Genomic DNA, 19063 nt, shown 5'->3' on the forward strand with positions numbered 1-19063 from the left:
GGCCTTCATAGGTGCTCGTTAACAGCACTTGCCCCAACGGTCTTCTCAGGCTACACGGGTGATCTTTGGTTGGGGGGGGGGGGGTGAAGTGAGAGCAGCTGCTACAGTGTGGCTTTCTGTACCGACCCTAAGCCGAGCTGTTTCGTGACAGAGCGGAGGAATTATGTTCCGTTCAACATGCGGTCCAACAGGAAGCAGATGGGACAGCTGGCCGGACAAATGGCTGAGCACTGAAGGAAAAGCTCACCCATGTACCCCTCCTCCATTTGGTTCCTTTTGGCAGCAACACGGACACTTACACCCGGCGTCCCGTTTCGTGTGAAAAGCTGACACACGCGTTCAGAGAACTCATCGTCGACCACTTATCGACCGTGCCCAGGCGGAGTTGCATACGGCCTGCAGTGCTTCCCTTCGACGCGAGAAAGGCCGAGTTGTGTTGAAACGTGTTTTTTTTTTCACTGCTTCTAAATAAGCGGCTGAATCTGTTCCAAATCTTTGATTCAAAGCTTTTCGTGACTGCAGGGATTCATATTATTGGTTCTTTCGGTAGAGTCACGTAAAAGGGAAACAATAAAATAATAAAAATATAACACAATACAATTTTCACGACGTTTCGACTGCAACACAAGCAATCATCATCAGGTGTGATCATCAGGTGTACCGTTTATTTTCATGCCCTCCGCAGCGCGTAATCAAACCTCCGTATCACGTGCTGACTTCACAAGTATTGGACGCGGTCATGAATTGAACGCCACGAGGAAGGTGAAGGTACAACCCTGCAATTACCTGGGCTCATGGCATTGCTGGCAGAAGCGCACCCGCGAGAGAAAAACGTTCATAGAGAGACCCCTAAAGGGTATTTTATTCAAATAAGCACAGACTCTTCCATGCTGATAGGCAATACAATCCCCCTTTATTGTGCGTGATACTGCCAGGAAAAAATATGTTAAATATCCCATTGAATTAATAATGCAGATTAAGCGATCAATTGCAATTTTTAAAAAAACACACACATTGTTTAAACCTTATTGTACTATTACTATTTTACTTTAAAAAAATGTGCTAATCAAAAATATATTTTAATAAATATGCATAGCAAAAATGTAAATGTCATCTTAGCTGCCTATTTAATATTCGTGATTTAATGTGGTCGCATCAACCGGTCCTACCATCAAGCACAGGTCAAGGGATGCTGAAGGCCGTCTCCATTTTGTCGCCATGCTCTTAGACATGTAACAGTGGCTTTAATCAGAGTCGCACAGAAGTAACCAGGCCGTGTGGGGTTTGGCATAGAGCACAGAGCATTCATTACACAATTCACACCAAAAACCCATCGCACAAGCACGACTCATCAATGTCTCAGGACGATTTGCGCTGTGCGATTACGCGCGCGTGTCTGCGCGTGCTGTTCCTGGAGGCACGTGAAGGATGCTGCTGGGCAGTTGGAGGCGACCGCCCTCCAGCAGCGAAAACGGAACGACGTTCGCAACAACGGACGCAGCGCCGGGCATCTAAATCGCAGCAATCTGACGCGTTGGGGAGCACATGTGGTGCGCGTCTGCCTGTTATCTCGGTTGGTCAACCCATGGCACTTGGATCTGTCCCGTGACCTGCCAACGAGCCTTCGAAACTTCAGGTGGCCTCCAAGTGCACCTGGTCTGGCACAAATGCTGTGGCGACCCATCACTGTCTCATCGTGGCGAATGGCTGCTGTTGTTGTTGTCGTCGTGTTTTTTCCCCTCAGTGGAATCCAAAATTAATGCTCCGGCCTTAATTGGGCTTCAGGACGAATTGATGAACGTTGAAAAAAGCTAAATATCGATCGATGTTTGGAATTTTTTTTCGAGACAGTTTTACTTGATTTCCTCATGCCAAATAAAACAAATTTCAAAAACGTAACCATTACAGTAAATTCTTAACAAATTGCATCAGTTTATAATAAAACGTGCAAAATGACAATAAACGAGAGGGGGAAAAAATATGGGTGAAATATGAACGTTAAATCTGTGAGGCTATCATTGGTGTTCGGGATAAATCACATAGAGCCTTACTTGGATGCACAATATCAATAAACTGGAGATTATGATGCTGTATGTACGTGAGTTACTATAATACTCAGGTGTTTCAACGATCACCACTTTAAGTGGCATGTTGATTTTCTTGAAAATGATTCTACCACAATTATGCATGTTGAACTTTCACGCCGTATGTAGCCAAACGTGCTAATCGGAGGTGTGTGAAATGTATTTACTACTATTTTTACATATTTTTTGTACAGTAAATAACTAACGGAAGCACAGCTGACGACACAGGGGGTACAATGTGGGACTTGACGGCATCCATGCTTAAACCACAATGGAAACAGGCGCTCGCTATATTAAGCTGATGCGGTTTTTTGTAGATCTGAAAGAAAAAAAAACAGCATGCCAGCAATATATCGTGTTAGCCAGCCAGTCAATCATCATTAGCCGCACCACCAATTAGATGGTTGGCTACGTACGGTGTGAAGGACGTTCAACATACATACATCAGCCATGATCAATCCACTGCTAGGTGAAGGCCTCAAGCTGTAGTCATCTCTTACCACCGTGGTGATGTAACAATCCATCCAGCACTTGCGCACGAGACAATTTCATCGTTCCATCTCCTCAGTCCTTATCAGATGCATTGAAGCTCATCTTTATTCACAGTCAAAATTCCATCTCTTAACGAGCACACTACCTCCAGTCCACGTGTCTTTCATCCCGTCCCCCAAGTGTAGCGTGCAACCCCGAACGCACGTCCACGCTTCACACCGTGGGTTCCGCGTTAGATTGAAACGCACTGCGTGCACAGGAGAAGTTGTTCACGCGTCGACCACTCACGGCTGGAAAAACGGAGGTCCCCCGGGACAACAGAAGGCTGGTGGGGGAGGGGAGGCACTTCCTCATGACCCTCTCCCCACGTGTTTCACTTCAAGCTTGCATGCAGGTAAGGCAGAAGGAATGCCCGTCATGTGACCCAAACGCACAATGCATGACGGAGCCCAAAGGCCAGACGAAGAGGCCGGGCTATTATGATTTTCTTGGAAATGATGCAGTCTGAGTCAAGGTTTTTTTTTTCTGTTGCGGGGAGGGGAGGAAATGGGTTCCCTTCCTTTTGACCTAATACTGGGATGGGCTGCTACAAATTGTGGTGATTAATGATTACGCTGGATAAATTTCGATCGTATAACTCAGCTTTACACACACACTAGGGTTGTGTGTGTGTCTAAAACCAGCGGGTGAGCAATATCTGAACTAGTCCTGCCTCTCCCCTCCCATCCCAATTCACCAACCAACATCGGTCGAACACGGTGTATGGTCAAAAACAACTCCCCCTACGACTGACACGACCACGCATGGGGAAGGCCTCATTCAGCAGTGGATTGACAAAGGGTGGCATGTTTATACTCTTGGTTCTTTAGGTAAAGTCACGTAGGTAAAATAATAAATAAATATCAAATCAAATCACGACGTTTCGGAGGCAACACAAGCTTCCTTCATCAGGTGTAAAAAAGGCACAGCAAAATAACTGTAGAGAGAGCTGTTTGTGATGACAGACTGTTATATAGGGTAAGAGGAGGGGGAGGAGCCAGGGAGGACGGGCGTAGGATGGGGGGGGGACCCAATTTGCTTAGGGGTCAATCATCTACTCCACTCCTCTGCATCAAATAGACGGATGGCATCTCAAACTCTGGGGCCTGATGCATTAAACTCTCTTCGTGTGCCACACAATAAACCCATTAGTGCCACGGGCAGCTGCTCGTAAGGACACTGGGCTTACCAAAGCAGATATAACCTTTATTTTCAGTCCACTGGACACAATTTGTTTGCAAAAATATGTATATATTTTTTTTTCTGTATAACAACACATTGCTCAATGCATCTTGGCAAACTTTGTGCAAAAAATAAAATGTTCAAAATGCCGAGTGATTCTGAGTGCATTTCAAACATGCTGCTTACATATTTTTATTACAAGTTTACATTACGAGCATTGATTAATCGATTAATGAATTCTTAAGCCCATGAGACATGCGTTAAATCACACGTATGTAGAAGAATACAAATGTTTCAAATTCGTACATATTGTACGTAATGGGTTTGGAAGTGACCGTTACATTCCCCACAATGTAAAAAGGAGAATGCATTGTTGAATCTAATCACGATCTCAAATTGTGACAATTAATCAAATTGCCAGCAGGGTAAATCAATATACCTCAAATGATTACAAACGGATACGCACATTTTTCCTCAAATAAAAACAAAAAGCCCCGCGTGACATTTTGAACAGGAACTATAAGTTTGAGATATTTTTACATGACAGGACATTCATATATATTTTTTTTCATATAAAAAAACACCAACATGAATGTAAGCCCATTGTTTCTGTATGAAGCCTTGAATGGATGCTGTATGACTCCATGTAGCATTGTATCGTCCTAGTAAGGGTGAACAAAGGGTGGGGGCAAAGGCGCAGCCCTGCAATTACTCGCCCACACCACCGCTTGCGCAAGGGCCTCGACTGGAGGAGCCTCTAGAGGGTATTTGGCCTACTCTACCACACCGGCCAAAATGTGTCGGAAGAGACGCGACTACCCACCGCTTTTGACACCGCCACGTGTCCACGACCCATCGATCGATTCAACGCGAAGACGAATATTGTGTTGTCTTCCAGCGTTTTTTTTTTTCAATTGATCACCGACCATGGAAGTGGGTGGGGGTGGCTATCATCATTTTTTTCCCACTGCCGGGTCGGTTGAAAGGAAGCTTTCGAAAGGAACTCTCGAGACACGTGTCCTCTGGACAAAACAACGCTCCCGTTATTTCCGCTTCGCGCACGGCCACAATGGGAGCACGGACCTTATCTTTTGTGTCTCTTTCCCTCCCCTCGCCCCTTTTTTTCCACAAGTATTTCACTTTTGAAAGCCCTGCGCGTCCGAGCACACTATAAGGCAGCATCTGCCACAGCCTTTCAGTGGCATGACCGCATGTCTGAGCACACACAGGCTGGCATTGTTCACATTTTGGGCACATTGTGATGGATTAAGGCAAGGCCGCTCTGGCAGACTGCTGAAGGGCTTGGCCCGATTCACATCTGTCCCCTTGGAACTCGCTTGTTGGAAATTTGTTCTTTACAGATTTAAAAGAGGATGCAGAAAGAATCGGATGTACTCGCTTGTAAAAGACTCGATAAGTTACCATTGGGAATATATATTAGTGTTGAACAACATTTGCCATTTTTGTATTAACATTAATTGTTGCCATTTGTTCGATAATAATGATAAGTATTTACCCAGCCTCACCGTGTCTCAAGGCTCTTCTTCAAAATGGTTCTGATGTGGAATGTTTGACCAATACCATTACCGAGTTGAGTAGGAGCCAAATATCAAAGCTCAGCAAAGATAAGATTCAAGAATCCACTGCTCTACTGCCATCTTCTGGCTACTTCGCAGCCCCATGCCTACAGCACCTGGCAAGCCTTGACGGTCACCCATGTACATATTGACCAGGCTCAAGTCTGCTTGGCTGCAGAAATCTGATGAGATCGGGAGCATCTAAAGTGACGACTGTTTGTGATGAGCGTGCCAGCCGCATTATTGCAGCTGACTCTTTGAAAACATAAACGTGAGTTTTGTTATTCTTGGTTCTTTCGGTAAAGTCATGTAGAAGGGAAACAATAAAATAATAAAAATATAAAACAATATTATTTTATTGTTTCCTTTCTACGTGACTTTACCGAAAGAACCAAGAATATGAATCCCTGCAGTCACGAAAGCTTTAAATCAAAATGTGAGTTTTGTTGTGCTAACATAATTGTTTATTAAACAAAATAAGACGCAAATAATATATACACATTTAAATGTATTAAACAATCCCTAAAAATACAGCCCAAAAACTAATTTGCTCTCCAATACTAATATATTGAATAAAATAATTAAGTGTAGGTACACATATCCAATTGTAGAATAAATACAACTACTGTGCAATTTGTCTATTGTCAATAACATTTCCGCAAATTCTGCACACTTTTAATGCAATATAACGGTATTTAATTTAGTCTCAACAAGGCAGCGACATTATTAGTGTGTGTACAAGAGACTGTATTAGCCAAGCGTGCCCCAGGCAGTATAAAGTACCAGGCAAGCTCAAGTGCACAAAAAAAACACCTTGTACCAACTAATATTTACCAAATTACTCATATAGGATGCGCACAAAGTGGAAGATGCGCGCGATGATGTGAGTAGTGTTTATAAGTGAGTGATAACGATAATATAATAATCAAGCAGTGTATTTTTACAACAATAATTCAGAATAACATTGCTAGAAGAAGGCCCTGCCCACACCTTGTCAGTCATTGGGTTGTATGGCCATACTTCACCACGCTGGTTGGGGCAGGTTAGTGAAGCGGAGGAGTCCTGGACTGGTTCAGACATTACTAGCCAATCGATGTTAGCCGTGACCAGGAGTTGAACTCAGGTGGTTGGGTTTGTAGGCAGGACACTACTCACTATGCCACCACTTCCTGCTTCATAGGTAACCCATATTAACTTTGAAATGTGTATTATATACGGTACTTATACCTTTGCCTAACATAATAATTTTTATAATCATGGGAAAAATTCCAGGAATTCTCAATTTAACGATGGTCAAATGCCTCCCTATGCCATGGGGTTTTTTTTTATCATACATCACCAGGCTGGTCAGTGTGGGTTGATGAAGGACCGGTTCTGTTAGTGTTTGGCGCACTGCGCGATGAACTGGGCAACCCGAGATTGATTACAGCCCATGGCACACACACCTGCCATATCAAGCAATAATGTGTTCATTTGTGCCAGGCTGTCAAATCAGATGGCCTATATGCACCATTTGGCGCCAAGAAAATGTCGCCAATGAGGTTTATTTAGATTTAATTACACTATTTATTGCTGTACCATACCATCCCTACATGATGTTCCACATTTCTCAACCACGCTTGATGAGAGGAGGTACGGTAATTAAATTACCAGCACTTCGATAGTAAATGTTTAACTGCTCCCTATTGGCAGAATCCAGTATTTGTAATGACTTGAAGTTCTTTCGTTTTTTTCCCGTTGAGCGCTGGTAAAGAGGTTATCGTACCGCATTATGAACCTGGCAACCCGAGTTCGAATCCTGACATTGGTGGCACTGTGATATCAGAAACGGCCTTGCCATTCCCCCCTGGCAATTACCAGCGTGGTGAAGTATGGTCAAAACACCGCCCGTGACGGACATGGCTTGAAGAGGCCTTTATCCATACATGGAATAAGCATGCATTTTGTAACTATTACTTTTTAATATTTTTCGTTTTAAGCATGCACCTGTGTTCCTTCTCATGAAAAAGTTTACTCTGAGTAAAAGCTTAAATGCAGGAAATTGACAACTCCGTAGCCTTTGGCTTAAAAGGACAAGTAAAAGGGCACGCAATTGCTGCGTTGCGATGTAACTGCGCTTTCGATGGCTCCTACATTGCCAGATTACTATTCTCGGAACGAGATAATGAACAACAGCGGCTGTGAAAGTGCACGAATGATTTGATGGCTTGACGTGACACGCCTAAATATCTACACGAGCACACCGACGGTTTGATACATTGGCGGTGAGTGGCTCTTGGCATTTATGCTGAATAATAAAGAAGTGTTTTCAAAATGGTGTCAGGAAAAAGGCAGTCGAATGTGTTTGCAAACAAGACACGCAAGCTCTATAATTACCGCCTCTAGCTCTGGACAGTAGAGCAGCTGGCTGGCATTTCGAACCGCGGTTGCAAACCTTCTCGCTGGCGATCGCAAACAAATGCCCCACCTTATAAAATGGCATTTTTTTCCCACCCCCTTCATCTGTAGTGCGACATGCGTTTAGCATATTAAATCACGTTTGACCTCTGCTGCCGCGCGAGGGCCCCCGTCAAGATACAAAAATAGGTCTCCCGAGGTGGTGGGAACAAAAAGAATGCGGCTTTGCGGAATTTCTTTTTTGTAAACGCTCTTTTTTTTCAGTCCCAGTGTCTCTCAAAATGAAAAACACAAACATGGCCACGTATACCAAAACCTCGGCTCCGCCGTAGATTACCGTGGACTAGATATCTGATTGAACCTGAACTCGATACAATTAACATTGCGGACTCTTTAAGCACACGGCGCTCTGCGGCTAATCCGCGATCCGTTACAAAGGCGGTCGGCTCTCAACGGCGTGGGGGGGGGGGGGGGAAATACTGCGAGCGCAACGTTCTAATCGTGCACTTTATCTCAATGAAATCAAACTCCTTCACGGCTCGCGAGCCGTCATTTCCCGGGAGGTGACGTCACTGGTTCCCTTCCCTCTAGCACACAGTCATTTGTATTCTGAGGCCGCTTCGGTGGGGTAATCTCAGAAAGCCAACATCCTGCCACTGGTCTTTTCCCCCCCCCCACTCCCTCCAGCGTCTCGCATGTGGCCGACGCAAAACGTGGGGAACCTTTTGCCTGCCCCGGATTAAAAGTATTTTAAAACGGTGGCTGACAAATGAAAATAAATCGAACAACGTCGAAAAATGTCGTGAATCGGAATAGCCTGAAGCTGTTCATTCTACAATTTTATTGCTTAATTAAATAAAGTCATGGGCTTGCACAATTTGTTGGGCTGTGCGCGGAAATGGCGTGCAATGCAGAAATGAACAAATGGCTGTAACAATGTGTCGAGGCATGCACTGTGAATGATCGGCGGTCGCAGGAATTTAAAATCAATCACAATGGCTAATTTTTGGTTTTGTAAAATGTGCCCTCACCGCTGTCAAACGCGCTGCCGCAAATAAACAAGATGGTTAAGTCCACGACATTGTCAACGTCTATTCAAAAGCTCCCGGTTTTTTTCAAGTCTCCAAAGATGAAAACAAAAACACAATGGCAAATTTCAAACGTCCCTTAAATGTCTGGAATAGCCACACTGCCGCATAGAGGTAAGCATAATTGAAACCGTCCCGTGTGACAAAAATTGAGAGTAAAAAAAGGCAACGTTATTCACCACGTGACATTCGATCAAAATCCCATTTCCAGGTGTGACATCATATTACGGAAAAAATAATGAAAAAATAATAACCACTGTGTTTACATTCATCTTTGCAATTGAAACCAAAAATAAATATCCCTGGCCTCTCACTTGCTCTTGTTTCACGTTTGGTACAGTGAGGGAAAAAAGTATTTGATCCCCTGCTGATTTTGTACGTTTGCCCACTGACAAAGAAATGATCAGTCTATAATTTTAATGGTAGGTTTATTTGAACAGTGAGAGACAGAATAACAACAACAAAATCCAGAAAAACGCATGTCAAAAATGTTATGAATTGATTGGCATTTTAATGAGGGAAATAAGTATTTGACCCCTCTGCAAAACATGACTTAGTTCTTGGTGGCAAAACCCTTGTTGGCAATCACAGAGGTCAAACGTTTCTTGTAGTTGGCTACCAGGTTTGCACAAATCTCAGGAGGGATTTTGTCCCACTCCTCTTTCCAGATCTTCTCCAAGTCATTCATGTTTCGAGGCTGACGTTTGGCAACTCGAACCTTCAGCTCCCTCCACAGATTTTCTATGGGATTAAGGTCTGGAGACTGGCTAGGCCACTCCAGGACCTTAATGTGCTTCTTCTTGAGCCACTCTTTTGTTGCCTTGGCCGTGTGTTTTGGGTCATTGTCATGCTGGAATACCCATCCACGACCCATTTTCAATGCCCTGGCTGAGGGAAGGAGGTTCTCACCCAAGATTTGACGGTACATGGCCCCGTCCATCGTCCCTTTGATGCGGTGAAATTGTCCTGTCCCCTTAGCAGAAAAACACCCACAAAGCATAATGTTTCCACCTACATATTTGACGGTGGGGATGGTGTTCTTGGGGTCATAGGCAGCATTCCTCCTCCTCCAAACACGGCGAGTTGAGTTGATGCCAAAAAGCTCCATTTTGGTCTCATCTGACCACAACACTTTCACCCAGTTGTCCTCTGAATCATTCAGATGTCCATTGGCAAACTTCAGACGGGCATGTATATGTGCTTTCTTGAGCAGGGGGGCCTTGCGAGCGCTGCAGGATTTCAGTCCTTCACGGCGTAGTGTGTTACCAATTGTTTTCTTGGTGACTATGGTCCCAGCTGCCTTGAGATCATTGACAAGATCCTCCCGTGTAGCTCTGGGCTGATTCCTCACCGTTCTCATGATCATTGCAACTCCACGAGGTGAAATCTTGCATGGAGCCCCAGGCCGAAGGAGATTTACAGTTTTTTTGTGTTTCTTCCATTTGCGAATAATCGCACCAACTGTTGTCACCTTCTCACCAAGCTGCTTGGCAATGGTCTTGCAGCCCATTCCAGCCTTGTGTAGGTCTACAATCTTGTCCCTGACATCCTTGGAGAGCTCTTTGGTCTTGGCCATGGTAAAGAGTTTGGAATCTGATTGATTGATTGCTTCTGTGGACAGGTGTCTTTTATACAGGTAACAAGCTGAGATTAGAAGCACTCCCTTTAAGAGTGTGCTCCTAATCTCAGCTCGTTGCCTGTATAAAAGATACCTGGGAGCCAGAAATCTTTCTGATTGAGAGGGGGTCAAATACTTATTTCCCTCATTAAAATGCAAATCAATTTATAACATTTTTGACATGCGTTTTTCTGGATTTTGTTGTTGTTATTCTGTCTCTCACTGTTCAAATAAACCTACCATTAAAATTATAGACTGATCATTTCTTTGTCAGTGGGCAAACGTACAAAATCAGCAGGGGATCAAATACTTTTTTCCCTCACTGTATAGCGTATTACAAGGAGCTTGATCATAAAGACGCTAACAAGCCAGATTCCGCTCCATCAAAAATTGCTCGGAATATTGCCATTATTTCATTTCCACACGGCAAATCAAATAAAAGCAATTACCGCATCCGAATAACAACATAATACGCCGTGCGATGATATGAACACCTTGTAATTCACCACGAGTGTCGGATGTTAACCTACATTATTATTATTTTTAAATCCTGCTGACGTATGCATATATAAATTGGAATATACTGACTCATTCATGAATGTGGGCAGGTTCTTAAATATGTAAGCATCAGCACGGTGGGTGATAAATGGTTGGTAATAATAGGGTAGTCGGCAGAAGAAGCAATGTTTCCTATTGATTTATTGCAAAGTTCCCGTGACAGAAAGGTATTTTTGTTGGTCATACCATGGTATCTATGAGAGCATGTCTTCCTATTCATCAGTCCACAATTCACATCTACGCATGCTCATGGTACATCACAAGCACCCATGCTATGAAATTTCCATCACGTTCAGATTATGTTGTTCACTCAATGTGTCGATATTAAAGAACAAAAATAATTAATACGGAGCCTTTTGTAAATTCACTGCTCATGGAGGTTGTGTGGCCATATTTCACTGTGCTGGTCAGTGTGGGCTGATGAAGCCGAAGGGGGGAGGGGGGGGTAAGGACTTGTTTAGATATCACTCACCACCGATGTAAGCCATGGCACGGTCAGGAATCAAACTCGCCAAATTCATAGCGCTAAACACTGTGCCCTCCGTTCCCTCTATACGTACAAGGCACGATCAAAATCCAGTTTCAAATGTGTGGGGAGAAAAAAATAAATGTACGCACAAAAGTGCAATATTAGCAGCATGCAAAGCACTGATGACAAGGTGTGATAATATCCTATCATGTGACTTCTAGGGTCACACTGAACATGCAAGCACAACAGGCTGTCTGAGCAGGTGATCGGCTGTGAGCGTGCTGCATGCACACACAACAACAGCGATAAAACACGCGCGGAGAATCAACCAAACCCAGCGGTGTGGACGGCATTGGTCCCGTTTTGGGATAGGAACGTATTCTGTCTCTCCGCGTGTTGATTTAATAGTCGTAGAACAACAACAACAAACAACCACCGTCGTTGTTTTTATTTGGTTTAAATCGCAACCGAATTATTTGATAAAATATTGCCCATGTTCGTTTGATTGTTGTTAATTGTAAAACAAAAGAAATAAGGACTAAAGACGTGCATTTACTTCGCGTGAAAATGCTGCAGCATATCACAGTGCCTTACAGCTCATCTAAATTATTCAAATGCTCATGTCTAGTTTTTTTGTTGTTGCCTAGGGGTCCCACTGACAAGCTGTCCCTATGCAGCACAAGGTGACTTAGATCCTGCCTACAAGCGAGCATCTCTCTGTTAGTGAGAGGGGGGGGGGGTGCGACGTTGCTATTCACCTGAGGTTTTTGTCTGAATTTTCAAATAATCTCTATAAAATGCTCGACGCACATCTGGTGCTCGAAGGAGCGTTTCGAGAATGTTACTTAGCGGGAGTATGTGGTTTAATTGGCCATTATTATTTAAATTATTTGGCTGCTATATATTCCCACGTGATAAACCACTTCATTGAGCTATCATCTGTGGCCAGGCCGATTCTGAAATAAATAAGCTATTGGTTTAGAGGGCTTTATTTGGTAAAATTAAAAGAGCTTAGTTTTTTTGGTGATTTGCTCACCTTTCTTATTTTTTGCACTGATGTCGTGTTTTTTTGTATTGCAATTTGTTGTACCGTACTGACCCGCCCCCACTGGACATCTGCTAGAACTCTCTCTTCACACCCCCCACTATAATCCCACATACTGTAATTGGGGACGCGCGTAATGGTGAGTGATTCGTCAATTATGTCATGTCGATTCTTAAGTTTGTGATGCATGCATCAAACCGTAGACTCGACGATTATTTTGTTTTACTTATGCAATATGCAAATAATGTGACTGTTACGTTTAGGTGATAAATTACATTCTAGACATTCTCAATCTACCAATGCATGAATGCCCTTCCACTCCATGTTGATCATGGGGGCTAGTGACCATATTTTACCACCTTGAGTGTGGGTTGGTGAAGGTGTCAACTCGTTATGTGTACACAGTGCAGGGGTACAATGCAGGAGGACGGGACCGGTTTTGATATCAGTCACCACTGATGTTCGACATGGCCAGGAATCGAACTCGGGTTGCCGGCTAAATAGCACAGCACGCTAACTACTCGGTCATAAATCCAGCCTACATTTCGGTTCATGTAGTAAACAACTGAAGAGATGGTAAAAAAAAGTCAAACAAAAATAAACTCATGAATGAAATCGCTCGGCAGAATTGTGACCATTCATCCTGCGTGTGTGTTGGGGAGCAGTCGTGTAGTGGTAAGTGCGCTGCTGTGCTACGAACCGAATCACCTGAGTTCGATTCCCACGATAAGGGATATCTTTGTCTTTGGGTGGTGGGATAGTAGTGGCGAGTCGTTAAATGCCGAGTGAATACTTCTTCGCAGACCCAACACCACTGATGTATTATTCAATATCCGTGAAGTGCTAACTGCACCTTCAGAACGTATGTACATTGTTCATTGATTTCAAAGAAGGTAATGGTCTGCCCAGGACTGTTGCACGTAGGCGATTGTCGAGCCGATATGGTAATTGCTATTTAACGGCAATGCGAACTAGAGGCAGTTAACCCACGAAGCCCCCCTCCGATGCCTTTGGCTGACACAATAACAACGATACAAAAGTCCCCATTATCTGAACATAGTTGTCAACTTGTTTTGGCGTAATGAAAGGGCAGGAGGATATTTTTGAAGGTGAAAATGAAAACGTGTACTTGTATATATATTCAAACCCATCGCCACTCTGGATGTCTTGATAACGGGAATGGATACAAAAAAGCCAAGGAAAAGCACTCAATGTATTATCGCATTGCCGTGTGTGTTGTACGAACAAAGCATTAATATTTAACAAATCTCAATGAGACTTGCAGGGCATTTTACCACAGTCGCGGCTATTTATGCACGGTGCTGTGGCTCACAAACATTGATTTAAAATTGGCTTCATTCGCATTTGCATATCCAATAGTACACAGCAGTCACATTTAGTGAACGCGACTCAAATTCGTGACATCATATTTTTGCACATGTGTTTACATGGCAGGCAAAAAGTAATGACCTTTTTAACGTCAACGCTCATAACATTACGGAACAACTGGTTACTTTAATCCAGCGCAAGCAGGCAATTCTTGCAGGTACACCATTTCTCGCACATCTCTTCCATTGAGCCCTGGGTGGGCGAACTTTCCGGTGGCACGCGTCGGACGTCGCATCGACTTATTAGAGTGATTGAAAGGCAAAATTGGTGGCATGCTCACACGCGACCCGAGTGGCACTGGGAACCTGTCGATGACACGGGAGTGAACGTCTAAAGCAAAATGCGTTGAAGTGTGATGAGCGCAACGCCCGCACATTTCATGCATTTCAAATTTGTTTGGCTGATCTTTTACGAGTCAAGACCTCCTGCCCTTGCTCACCCTAAATACAATAATTCCACCTGCTAGCTCAACGCACATGTTATTATGATTTTATCGTTATTATGTAAAGCACGTTTTTCATGTTTGCCCAGGCCTCTTTTCGCTATCTGCATTGTTTGTGTGGCATGGGTCACTGCCACGCAAAGGGAAAATGTAAACCACGTCCGGTGAAGGCCACCCAATCCCAGTAAATGTGAAGCTATCAAGGACATGAAAGGATGGGAGGTCCCTGCATTCATTTGTTCTTTGATGTTGACGATCATACTGAGCATGTGTCACAAAAATACAGGTCGTCTCTAAACGGTATTCAGTGCCCCAATGCTACGGAAGTATTGACACATTTCATAGCCAAATGGTAGGCATTCGGAAGGCTTATTTTCACACTCGATATTTTCTGGAACATTGCTAGGCTGGCATGGCGTTGGCATTAACAGCATAAGGCACTACCACGAGAGTACAAGGCACACCTCTCCATGATACATTAGTCGTAAACTAATTGGCGCATTATATTCTTGGTTCTTTCGGTAAATTCACGTAGAAGGAAAACAATAAAATAATAAAAATATAAAGCAATAAAATTCTCACGACGTTTCGACTGTAACACAAGCAATAATCCATCTGAATAACTGCCAAATCGCTCTCCGTGGTGCTAACGTTAATTAAAAAAACGCCACTTTTTCAAATTTTCTTGCTGTGGTTTTCACACCTGATGATGATTGCTTTGTGTTGCAGTCGAAACGTCGTTAGAATTGTATTGTTTTATATTTTTATTATTTTATTGTTTCCCTTCTACGTGACTTTACTGAAGAACCAAAAATATGAATCCCTGCAGTCACGAAAACTTTAAATCAAAATTTAATTGGCACATTGCTTATGTGACGAACTTTACTGGCTGTGTCGGGTGATGGAGGGTTACGACACATTTATTCTTACGCGATCTAACCCAAAAACCTTTATTATGAATACATTATCATTTAAGTACTGCACCGTCATTAAAGACATCTGGTTACCCTGAGCACTCTCAACGCATGTTTTTTTGCACATCGCCGCACATACCATCGCCTTACCTTGAGGACAAAATAAGGCAAGGTGGATGTGGTGGGTGTGTTCCACGTGAAATTAAGAGAGTATGTATGGGAGAAACGTGGCATTGTGTTAGCATCCTGTTCTGCTATTACCTCGGTGACTCAGGGTTAACCGGCTTTCTAGGCAAGTGACACTATCTGGAACTACCCCGTGTGTCCCTTAGGTATATTCAGCATAATTGAGTGCTTGCTGCAGCAATACTGTATGTGAATAATAAATATCAGAACTGGGAATGCTAAGGCAGCCAGGCACAGAGCTGGCCAATTTACACCGGTTCATTCATGTCGTGCGCCGACCTTAAAATGTGCTTGATAACAGCACTAACCCCAACAGTGTATGCAGGATGAAATCAGTTATTCAAATTAGTCACGTGTTCTTGCACAGCATATGTATACACGCAACAAGTATAAAGCAACAATGACAGGAATGGGAAGATATTGAACATAAAACAACGAAAACATAATGTATTATCGGGATAATTTATATTCAGTTGTTTGCAGAGTATCATGAGGAGCAGCCATTGTCAAACTACTCTTGGATGAAGGTCTTCCCAAGTCGCCACTTCTCGTGGGTCTGTGATTATAATAATTATCTACCAAGCACACGCGCCGATTTCATCGCTCCATATCGTCGGTGCAAGATGTCCCACTCGTAATTCAAGTCAAATAGCTTGACGATAAAAATAGCTTGGGTGTTGAAGGTGGCATAGTTTTTATCATTATTATTATTAATTAAATCCAAAGGCATTATAGGTTCGGTGTCAATCTCATTTTCAACATTTCACTACTGCCAAACACGATTAACAATTTCCATACTGTAATTCTATGCATTGCCAGTTTTAGCTACATCATGACCGATCTGTATATTTTTTTAATCTATAGTTACCACAGGGCAATCGTTGTGAGCAAAGATAATGGAAATACAGAAAAAGTTGCACTTGAATGTGAATGTTAACAGCAGGACTGTCTATCACCCATTTACCAGTGGTGGTACATGGGTATTATTTGCATATGTGATCTACCAGGAGTGCTTAATATCAGCCAGAACATTCCAATAATGTTTTCCCGGTAATTATTTTGGCACCCCAGATCATTTTTTTCGTAACTTTTATAAAGCTGGTCATAGGAGTATACCAATATAGAGAACACTAATAAGAGTATTATGGATAGGCTCACATTGCACTTTAGTGGCAGTGCCTTGTGCCGATAATCCCTAATCCAAGCCAGCCAAGCAGCATCCCGGAAAATACCTCGTGAGACATCAATCCCTGCCTACAGTTAGGCTAAGAGTTAGGGCTTTATATTGACCAAAGTTTGGGAAAAAGCAAGTGTCATCTAGACCTTGTAAATAACTAGGCATTTGTTAACTTGCTCACGCAAATAGCAATTTTTTTTAAACAAAGCACCGATTCTCAATCTACATATGGATGAAGGCGTCCCCATGCCAAGTCAATACCTCACGCTGGCGAATGCGAGTTTGTGACGGGAGGAGAGGGCAGGGACGGTTCTGATGTGGCACCTGCCACTGATGTTAGCCGTGGCCGGGTATCGAACTCGAGTCACCAGGTTAAAAGTGTGGCGGTGCGGTAGCCAACCGTGCCGGTTCTCCAAAGTGCATTCTAAAAAAACAACGTGCAGCTGCTGTCGTGATTTACTTAAAAAAATAAACTGTGAAATGGATTTAATTAGGACGTGACAGTACGTGCATGAAAATTATTCCATTGTTATGAAATTTCGCGAACGAAATATCATGTTGACAAACATGACGGCGGGTATAATATACTGCACAACAGTTACAAATCAAAGTTTACGATCTCGAATTAAGTTGTCCCAGTCGCAGTGGCGATGGTGGTGTCACCGTTATTGAGATGCGGCGAATTCACACGCTGAGCATGCTCGAATGTCATGATCGGCCGGCTGAATGTGATGACACACGATCCGACAATGAATTGCGGTACATATTTAACTGCGCGCAGACATATACCACCTCTATTCAGAGAGAGAGCCATCGCATTACACTCAGTATTTGACATACTCTGAACTTAAATCAGAAATCCAATGCGATAATGAGAAAATCTAATTGTAATTTTGACACGTTCATTGTGTATCCTATTAGAAGATACACACGCGGTTGAACCATCATCACCGCTACCACCACAATGCACGGACGGACGCGCCGACGAACACAACGCGTTCCATCTCGACTGCAGTCATCGTCGTCATCATCAACCGTGGTCAATCCACTGCTGGATGAAGGCCCTTCCCCAAGCCGCTTCCGCCGCCACATTTCACGACCCTACAATGTAATACAGACAAAGACCTCCCACCCCCTACCCCCGTATAGCCTTCGCAGACTGTTGGGGCAAGTGCTGTTAGCGAGCACCTTTGAAGGCCGGCATATCATAATAACAAATCACTCAAGCACCCGCACATAAAACGGATTTCAGCGCTCCATCTTCCCAGTGGACGACCCCTGGAGGGGCACGTTGTCCACACAGTAGATTACACCACCACCGCCACCACTATACATTCGCGGCAACAAACGAGATGATACTTGCTCCGACCTATTGCGGTCGCACCTTTTAACAACAAAAACAACAGCAACAACAGATGCACGCGTGTCTTACCGTCAGTCCGCTGGCGCTGCTAATAATGCTCGCGGTCGCTGTGAACGTCAGCGGAGGCGCATCTGCAAGCGACCCATGCCGTCTCCTCCTCCTCCTGCTGCTCCTCTTCTTCCTCCGCCGCCGCTGCTGCTGCTGTGCCGATGCTGCTGCTGTGCGCGTGCATCACAGGGGCGCGCTTCTGCTGTCCGAGATGGTGATGTCATTCCGGATGTGCGAGGGAGCGCGCGCGCGCATGATGAACATCCACAAAGACAAAGATCCCCCACTTATTGCCTTAACAGGGACAAGCTCTGTAAGCGAGTAGCGGCCCCATTGATGCCCTGCAGGGCACACGACGCGGTTGGGTCGGCCAGCAATCGCTCCCGGCCGCCTTTGTCTCCCTAGTGGCGATGTTTACGTATAGCAGCAGATACTCATTTGAGGCTGAGTTGATAACACTATGTAACACAATTTTTGTTCCTGGGTAGTAAGTGTTATTTCGTAATTGTTTATGCGTAAAAAGTATAGAAATTGGCTATTATTCCCCACAAACTTTGTTTTGTGACCAGGACAGTGATATTTAGAAATTTACCTATTTTCAATGAGAAAACGGGCGAATTTGTGTCTTTTCGTTCACATAAAGTCAGAAAACAACAACATATGAATCAAAATTAACATGTACTTATACTAAAGTAATACAAAAATGACTACAAAGATTTAGAAGTGAGTAGTTTTTAGAAATTTACGATAATACTGTTAATCAATTTCAAGAATCAGCCCCCAAATGTAGTCTCCCATCATGTTCTCGTTATATTGTCCTTGGTAGCGGCGTTCAAAGTCCAGTATATCCTGGTGGAAGCACTCGCCTTGCTCCTCCGAGTACGCTCCCATGTTCTCCTTGAATGTATCAAGATGAGCATCAAGGATATGGACTTTGAGGGACATCCTACAGCCCATCGTGCCGTAGTTCTTCACCAGAGTCTCAATCAGCTCCA

At 43.7% G+C, this 19063-nt stretch overlaps 1 protein-coding gene across 1 annotated transcript in view; it reads right to left on the minus strand.

The window, feature by feature from the left end:
* Window positions 1–18452, minus strand: part of PTPRA (protein tyrosine phosphatase receptor type A) — a 91813-nt gene extending 73361 nt beyond the window's left edge. Inside the window, exon 1 of the mRNA XM_032952233.2 lies at window positions 18090–18452. The gene's annotated coding sequence lies outside the window, so the exon portion shown is untranslated. The remainder of the gene's footprint in view (window positions 1–18089) is intronic.
* Window positions 18453–19063: the final 611 nt, after the last annotated feature.

This window comes from Petromyzon marinus, chromosome 11 (assembly GCF_048934315.1).
Source record: "Petromyzon marinus isolate PM22_M1 ecotype Great Lakes invasive population chromosome 11, UKy_Petmar_22M1.pri1.0, whole genome shotgun sequence".
NCBI classification, from domain to species: Eukaryota; Metazoa; Chordata; class Hyperoartia; order Petromyzontiformes; family Petromyzontidae; genus Petromyzon; species Petromyzon marinus.